Source organism: Saccopteryx leptura, unplaced genomic scaffold (genome assembly GCF_036850995.1).
Source record: "Saccopteryx leptura isolate mSacLep1 unplaced genomic scaffold, mSacLep1_pri_phased_curated manual_scaffold_22, whole genome shotgun sequence".
Lineage (NCBI taxonomy): Eukaryota > Metazoa > Chordata > Mammalia > Chiroptera > Emballonuridae > Saccopteryx > Saccopteryx leptura.
In genome coordinates this window covers 316,241-323,086 of record NW_027095704.1, presented here as the reverse complement: position 1 = coordinate 323,086, position 6,846 = coordinate 316,241, and the positions used below count along the sequence as shown (strand labels likewise).

The window sequence follows — 6,846 nt, the reverse complement described above, 5'->3', positions numbered from 1 at the left end:
ATTGGCCATCTGTAGTCAGTGTAGAGGCTTACTATTATAGGGGCTCTCTGAGCCAATAGTTGACAAAGGAAAATACCAGAGTGTATAGAAGAACAGGTGATAATTTGATGGCAGGAGTTTGTGTGTTTTCTGACAAAATAAGGACTAACACTCCAGACTCCACCAAACTCACTCTACTCCAACTTAGAACTCAAGAGAAAGGAGATGGAAGTAAAGATGTATAGCTTATGAGAAAGAAATAGCCACGTGTACCAAGATATCAGCGAGCCCCAGGACAATGACTACCTCTGTAAGTGACCCTAACAAAGCATGCTAACTCTTCATACAATAATGTCATCTAATCATTTGGCCCTTAGAGCATTAAGTTTCCCCATGGACCCACATTACAGAAGTGAGGCTCAATGATGTGAGTGCCTGGGCTCTCTGAAGCTCTATATGTCCAGGAACATGCACTACACCTTCCCTAATCTCTGTTGCTCTCATCTGCAGATTGTGAGAAGTGTCACAACTTCTTCATTGACAGTTGTGATGTGCATGGGCCCCCTACATTTGTAAAAGACAGTGCAGTGGATAAGGGGCATCCAAACCATGTAGCCCTCACTCTGCCCCCTGGGTTGAGAATCAGACCATCGGGCATTCCTGAGACTGGTCTAGGAGTGTGGAACAAGGCAACTGCTCTGCCAGTGGGTCTGCACTTAGAACTCAAGAGAAAGGAGACTGAAGTAAAGATGTATAGCTTACATCTTTATGGCCTTTATGAGGGCCAGATCACAGAAGATGAAGAGGCAGGCAACAACGGATACTCCTGGCAGGTGAGAAGTATTTACCTCTTCCCTGTCTTGTGGATTCCCACATCCCTCCCATGGCTTGGTGGGACCTGCTCTTCTACATACTAAGACATGGATGGAGACAATATGGTTAGCTCTGGGTACGGAGTGGACTTTGCAGACCGTGGAGCTCCTGTTGAGAATCACAAGTTAAGTGGGAGCAATGTGGTACAGACACAAAAGAATGCCTCCTCCCAGCCTTGAGTTGACAGGTCAATGCAGATGTGATGAGTAAGAAAAATATCATGTGGTCACTAGTGGCAATGCATGCAAGCTGAAAGAGCTTTGTTGACAGTAGAGTAAAATAATTTTATTAATTCATCATCCTAAAAAAGCCTTTAATTTTTCTTCCCAAAATGCAGATCACCAAAGGGAGAAACTGCCATGAGTATGTGGATGGGAATGATGAACCCTGGGCAAACTGGATGAGGTAAGGCCAAGAAGTTTCTGGGAGTCACAAAAACACTCATCCCTCTCAGGCCCATACAGCTTTCTTTCTCATCATGCCTCCCTCAGTGGTCTCCCTCAATCCTCTGTTCCTCTTTTTTCTCCATTCAGTGCTCTTTTAAATCAAGAAGTATATAGAGAAAAAAAGAAGATAAAAATATAGCTTCTGTCCTCAAAATATAAATCTCTATGCTAGACAAAATTTAGGCACTGAAAAAAATTTTGAGGGCTTGGATTACACTTTAATTGTTCTAATGAACATGATCTAAGCAAGCCCTAACTATAGTATATATTTCATGTTAGAGGAAGGTATTCATTACTTAAGCAGATCATATAACCCATCCTCTTATGAAGAACTAATTGCAGATATGGTGAAACAATACAATTTAGAAATGTTTAACTATAATTTTTCTATTTTTTGAGAAGTTTAAAGTGCCAGGATACCTAAACTATGGATAGCCTACACCTGTGAGGGCAGCAAATTATCCCAGCCTCACTTCTAACTAGAAATGAGTTCTAAAACGCACAGAGCAATGATCATTGGCCACTTCCCTGAGGGGCTCTTTTATCAGAGGATAGAGAATGTGAATAAGCTATTATTGTTCTTTATGAATTTGCTAAGACAAAGAGATCTCCAAGTCCTGGTCGGTTGGCTCAGTGGTAGAACAGTGTCCCGGCCATGGAAGTCCAGGGTTTAATTCCCACCCAGGGCACTGAAAAGCGCTCATCTGCTTCTCTGCCCTTCCCCCTCTTTCTTATCTCTATCTCTCTTTTTCCCTCCCACAGCCAAGGCTCCACTGGAGCAAAGTTGTCCCTGGCACTGAGGATGGCTTCATGGCCTCTGCCTCAGGTGCTAGAATGAAGGAATACCCCAGATGGGCTGAGTATCGCCCCTTGGTGGGCATGCCAGTTGGATCCCCATCAGGTGCATGTGAAAATCTGTCTGCCTTCCTGCTTCTCACTTCAGTGGACAGGGGGAGACCTCCTGGTTTTTATGGAAAACTGGGTGAGACATCAAATGCTACCTAAATAAAATGTGAGAATAGAGAAAGGCCTCTCAAGAAAAGATGTACTTCGCCTGACCAGGCAGTGGCACAGTGGATAGAGCATCAGACTGGGATGCCAAGGACCCAGGTTTGAGAGCCCGAGGTAGCCAGCTTGAGCACAGGCTCATCTGGCTTGAGCAAAAAGCTCACCAGCTTGTACCCAAGGTCACTGGCTCAAGCAAGGGTTTACTCAGTATGCTGAAGGCCTGCAGTCAAGGCACATATGAGAATGCAATCAGTGAACAACTAAGGTGTCGCAATGAAAAACTGATGATTGATGCTTTTCATCTTTCTTTGTTCCTGTCTGTCTGTCCCTATCTATTCCTCTCTTTGACTATTTCTCTCTCTCTCTGTCCTTGTAAAAAAAATTTAAAAAGAAAAAAATGGACTTGGGCTGAGTATTGAATGATGTGAACTAATCTAAACAGAGTCCAACATCAAGTAGCAAATTCTGTAATATAAAACAGAACATAAGTTAGTTTGAAAAAGCTAGAGGTCAGTTGGTTTTATGGCCAATCAGGGTGAAGGTAACATCTGGAATTGGCTTTGGAAAATGGTATTAGGCAGGATGAGCACCATAAGCAGGACCTGGAGATAGGAATTCATTTGACATTGTGACAGGCTGAAACATTGAAAAACAGGTTCTTCAGAAGCACTGTGGGAGTGGGCGACATCAGAGCCCCAGTGTCAGATGCAGAGCTGGACATGGATCTGAGAGACAGTAGGAACTTATCACCTTTGGGTTTCTTTTCTTTCACCTGCCTCAATCCCAGGTATGTGAACTGTGCTCGGGATGATAAAGAGTAGAACCTGGTGGCCTTTCAGTATCGCAGGCAGATTTTCTATCGAACCTGCCGGGTCATCAAGCCAGACTGTGAGCTGTTAGTCTGGTAAATGACGAGTTTGGCCAGAAGCTGGGCATCAAGAGCGTCAGCAAGTGAAAGAGAGAGCTCTCAGCAGCTAGAGGTAAGCACAACATTCTTCAAAATGAAAATGAAGAGAGAACTCACCTTAATTATTTTCATGGTACACTGTAAAGTCAGTAAAATTTTGAATCAGATGCTTCAGAAATAAAGCATTTATTTCATATGCCTTTTATTCTTAGAAAAAATATTTATATTTTTTATTTAATTTTTTAAGTGAGAGGAGAAGGGAGAGACAGATTCCTTCATGTGCCCAACCAGGACCCATTCAGCAACCCCAGTCTTAGGTCCATACTTAGACTAGCTGAGCTATCCTCAACACCTGAGGTCAACACTTGAACCAACTGAGCTATCAAGCTGATGATCGAACCAATTGAGCCACTGGCTGTGGGAGGGAAGAGAGAGAGCAGAGGGAGAGGGAGAGAAAGATAAGCAGATCATCACTTTTCATGTGTGTCCTGACCGGGGATCAAACCTGGGACATCCACATACCAGGCCAACACTCTATTCACTGGGAAAACTGGCCAAGGCCTGTTTTCTAAGGGCCACCGCTGTCTAGCATAAAGGGTAAGAGGAGAGGTCAGAGAGATGTGCAGCAGCCTGGAAATGCAGTGGTGTGATCCATGCTGAGATGCATGGCACCTTCATGAGTGAGGTGAAATGGTGGTGCTGTTTTATACCACAGGGTGGCTTATTCTCTAAGATTTGCATTGCTAATTTTTAAAAAATACACTTCAGTGAGAAATCCTCTCAGAGATTACTTCATCTCCAAGTGAGAGAAGATTATGGATTATCTGGAGAGGGATAGGAGTAGGAGTCAAGTATGTAAGAAGTATGGTTGTGGGATCTGGCTGGTTAGCTCAGTCACTTAAGCACCAACCTGAAATACAAAGGTTGAGCCCGGGTCAGGGCACATACAAGAAGAGACCAGTGATTGCATGCCTAGGTTGAAAAATGAATAAATGCCTCTCTCTTACTCTCGCTTTCTTCTTCTTCTTCTTCTTCTTCTTCTTCTTCTTCTTCTTCTTCTTCTTCTTTTTTCTCCTTTTTCTTCTTCTTTTTCTTCTTCTTCTTCTTCTTCTTCTTCTTCTTCTTCTTCTTCTTTTCTCTCCTCCTCCTCATCCTATTTTTCCTCTCCATCCTCCTCCTCCTCTCTTTGTCTGTCTAAAAATCAATCAATTTTTTAAAAGTATGATTCAGGAAATATTTTGAAACAGGTCTTTGCATTGTATATGAAATGGGCTGACACTGAATAAAATCAAGTATGAATATTTGATGTGAGGTTTGAGGAAGGACATATTTTCAGTTTATCATCTGTGGAATACTATGAAGAAAGCAATTTCTAGTTGGGACCAGTGGTCTTTCTCAATAACTCTTTTAAAAGCTAAATGTATATAAGATAGGTCAGCATTGTTCCACCCATACAAGGGGTGAAACAGCCTCTGATGCTACTTGAAAGTTCCTCGTCTGGTATTGCATACAAAAGACCCTTGATATGGGCTTCCTGGATTTCTAAAGAAGATACAGTACATAAAAATGAAAAGAGAAAACAGACTGTAAAGAAGCACTTTGTGAGAGACAGAGATTACATTGTCAACCCCATAAGAATGACTGATGGGACAGGTCTAAATAGCAGACAAAACATATGACTTAGGCAGCCTTTTCAACATCTGTCCTGACCAAAATTTTCTCTTTCAGCAGAACCACAGCCAAAAATACTCCCATGTCCCTCCTGCTCTTTGGCATTCTCCAGTCAGAAACTCCTCAGTCAACATGTGGGATGCAATCACCCCTCTCAAATTCTCCCAGGAACATCTGCTAGAAAACAACTCCAATCAGAGGATCCCTGCCCAGAGGATCCAAATCAGCAGCAGCACCATAATGATACACACAGCTGGAATGACAAAGCTGAAGGCCAAAAGGACACAGGAAAGTCCAAACATTTGCTTAAAAGGACCAGTCCAAGAAGGATTTCAAGGGCCTTTTTAAAAACTCCCAAAGGACACTTGGGAAGCTCTAGTGAGCAAGAGAGAGTGCTGCAGGAAGCACCCAGCAGAGGCCAGAAAGTGAATTCAGTGGACACAGAAAAACTGTCTATGAGAGTAGGAATTTTGAGAATTGTACCTGTCAAGTATAGAGAGTGTGGGCAAGGCTTTGATGATGGGTCACATCTCCTCAGACAGCAGAGGACACACTCAGGGGAGAAGCCCTATGATTGCAGGGAGTGTAAGCAAGGCTTTTCACTAAAGTCGACTCTCTTCACACAGCAGAGGACATACTCAGGAAAGAAGCCCTATGTTTGCAGGGAGTGTGAGCGAGGCTTCACACGGAAGTCATATCTCCTTATACACCAGAGGACACACTCAGGGGAGAAGCCCTATCTTTGCAGGGAGTGTGAGAGAGGCTTCACACGAAAGTCATATCTTTTTATACACCAGAGGACACACTCTGGGGAGAAGCCCTATATTTGCAGGGAGTGTAAGCGAGGCTTTTCAATGAAGTCATATCTCCTCAGACACCAATGGACACACTTGGAGGAGAAGCCCTATGTTTGTAGGGAGTGTGAGTGAGGCTTTGCACAGAAGTCAACTCTCCTCACACATCAGAGGACACACTTGTGGGAGAAGCCTTATGTTTGCAGGGAGTGTGAGTGAGGCTTCACACAGAAGTCAACTCTTCTCACACATCAGAGGACACACTCGGGGGAAGAGCCCTATGTTTGCAGAGACTGTAAGCGAGGCTATTCAATGAAGTCACATCTCCTCAAACACCAAAGGACACACTCAGGGGAGAAGCCCTATGTTTGCAGGGAGTGTGAGCGAGGCTTCACACAAAAGTCAACTCTCCTCACACATCAGAGAACACACTCGGGGGAGAAGCCCTATGTTTGCAGGAAGTGTGAGCGAGGCTTCACACAAAAGTCATATCTTCTTATACATCAGAGTATTCACTCAGGGGAGAAGCCCTATGTTTGCAGGGATTGTGAGCGAGGCTTCATACAGAAATCATGTCTCCTAATACATCAGAGGACACACTCAGGGGAGAAGCCTTATGTTTGCAAGGAATGTGAGTGAGGCTTCACACAGAAGTCATATCTCTTAATACACCAGAGGACACACTCTGGGGAGAAGCCCTATGTTTGCAGGGACTGTAAGCGAGGCTTTTCACTGAAGTCAACTCTCCTCAGACACCAGAGGACACACTCAGGAGAGAAGCCCTATGTTTGCAGGGATTGTGAGCAAGCCTTCACACGGAAGCCATATCTCCTAATACACCAGAGGACACGTTCAAGGGAGAAGCCCTATGTTTGCAGGGAGTGTGAGCAAGGCTTTACACAGAAGTCAACTCTCACCTGACCAGGCAGTGGTGCAGTGGATAGAGTGATGGACTGGAATGAGGGCTCATCTGGCTTAAGCAAAAAGCTCACCAGCTTGGACCGAATGTCGCTGGCTCGAGTAAGGGGTTACTTGGTCTGCTGAAGGCCCACGGTCAAGGCACATATGAGAAAGCAATCAATGAAGAACTAAGGTGTTGCAATAAAAAACTGATGATTGATGCTTCTCAACTCTCTGTTCCTGTCTGTCTCTATCTATCCCTCTATCT

General features: G+C 44.1%; 1 pseudogene; it reads left to right on the top strand.

Annotated features, from left to right (window-relative positions):
- Positions 1-6,565, top strand: part of LOC136386943 (histone-lysine N-methyltransferase PRDM9-like) — a 23,855-nt pseudogene extending 17,290 nt beyond the window's left edge.
- The last annotated feature ends 281 nt before the right edge of the window (positions 6,566-6,846 follow it).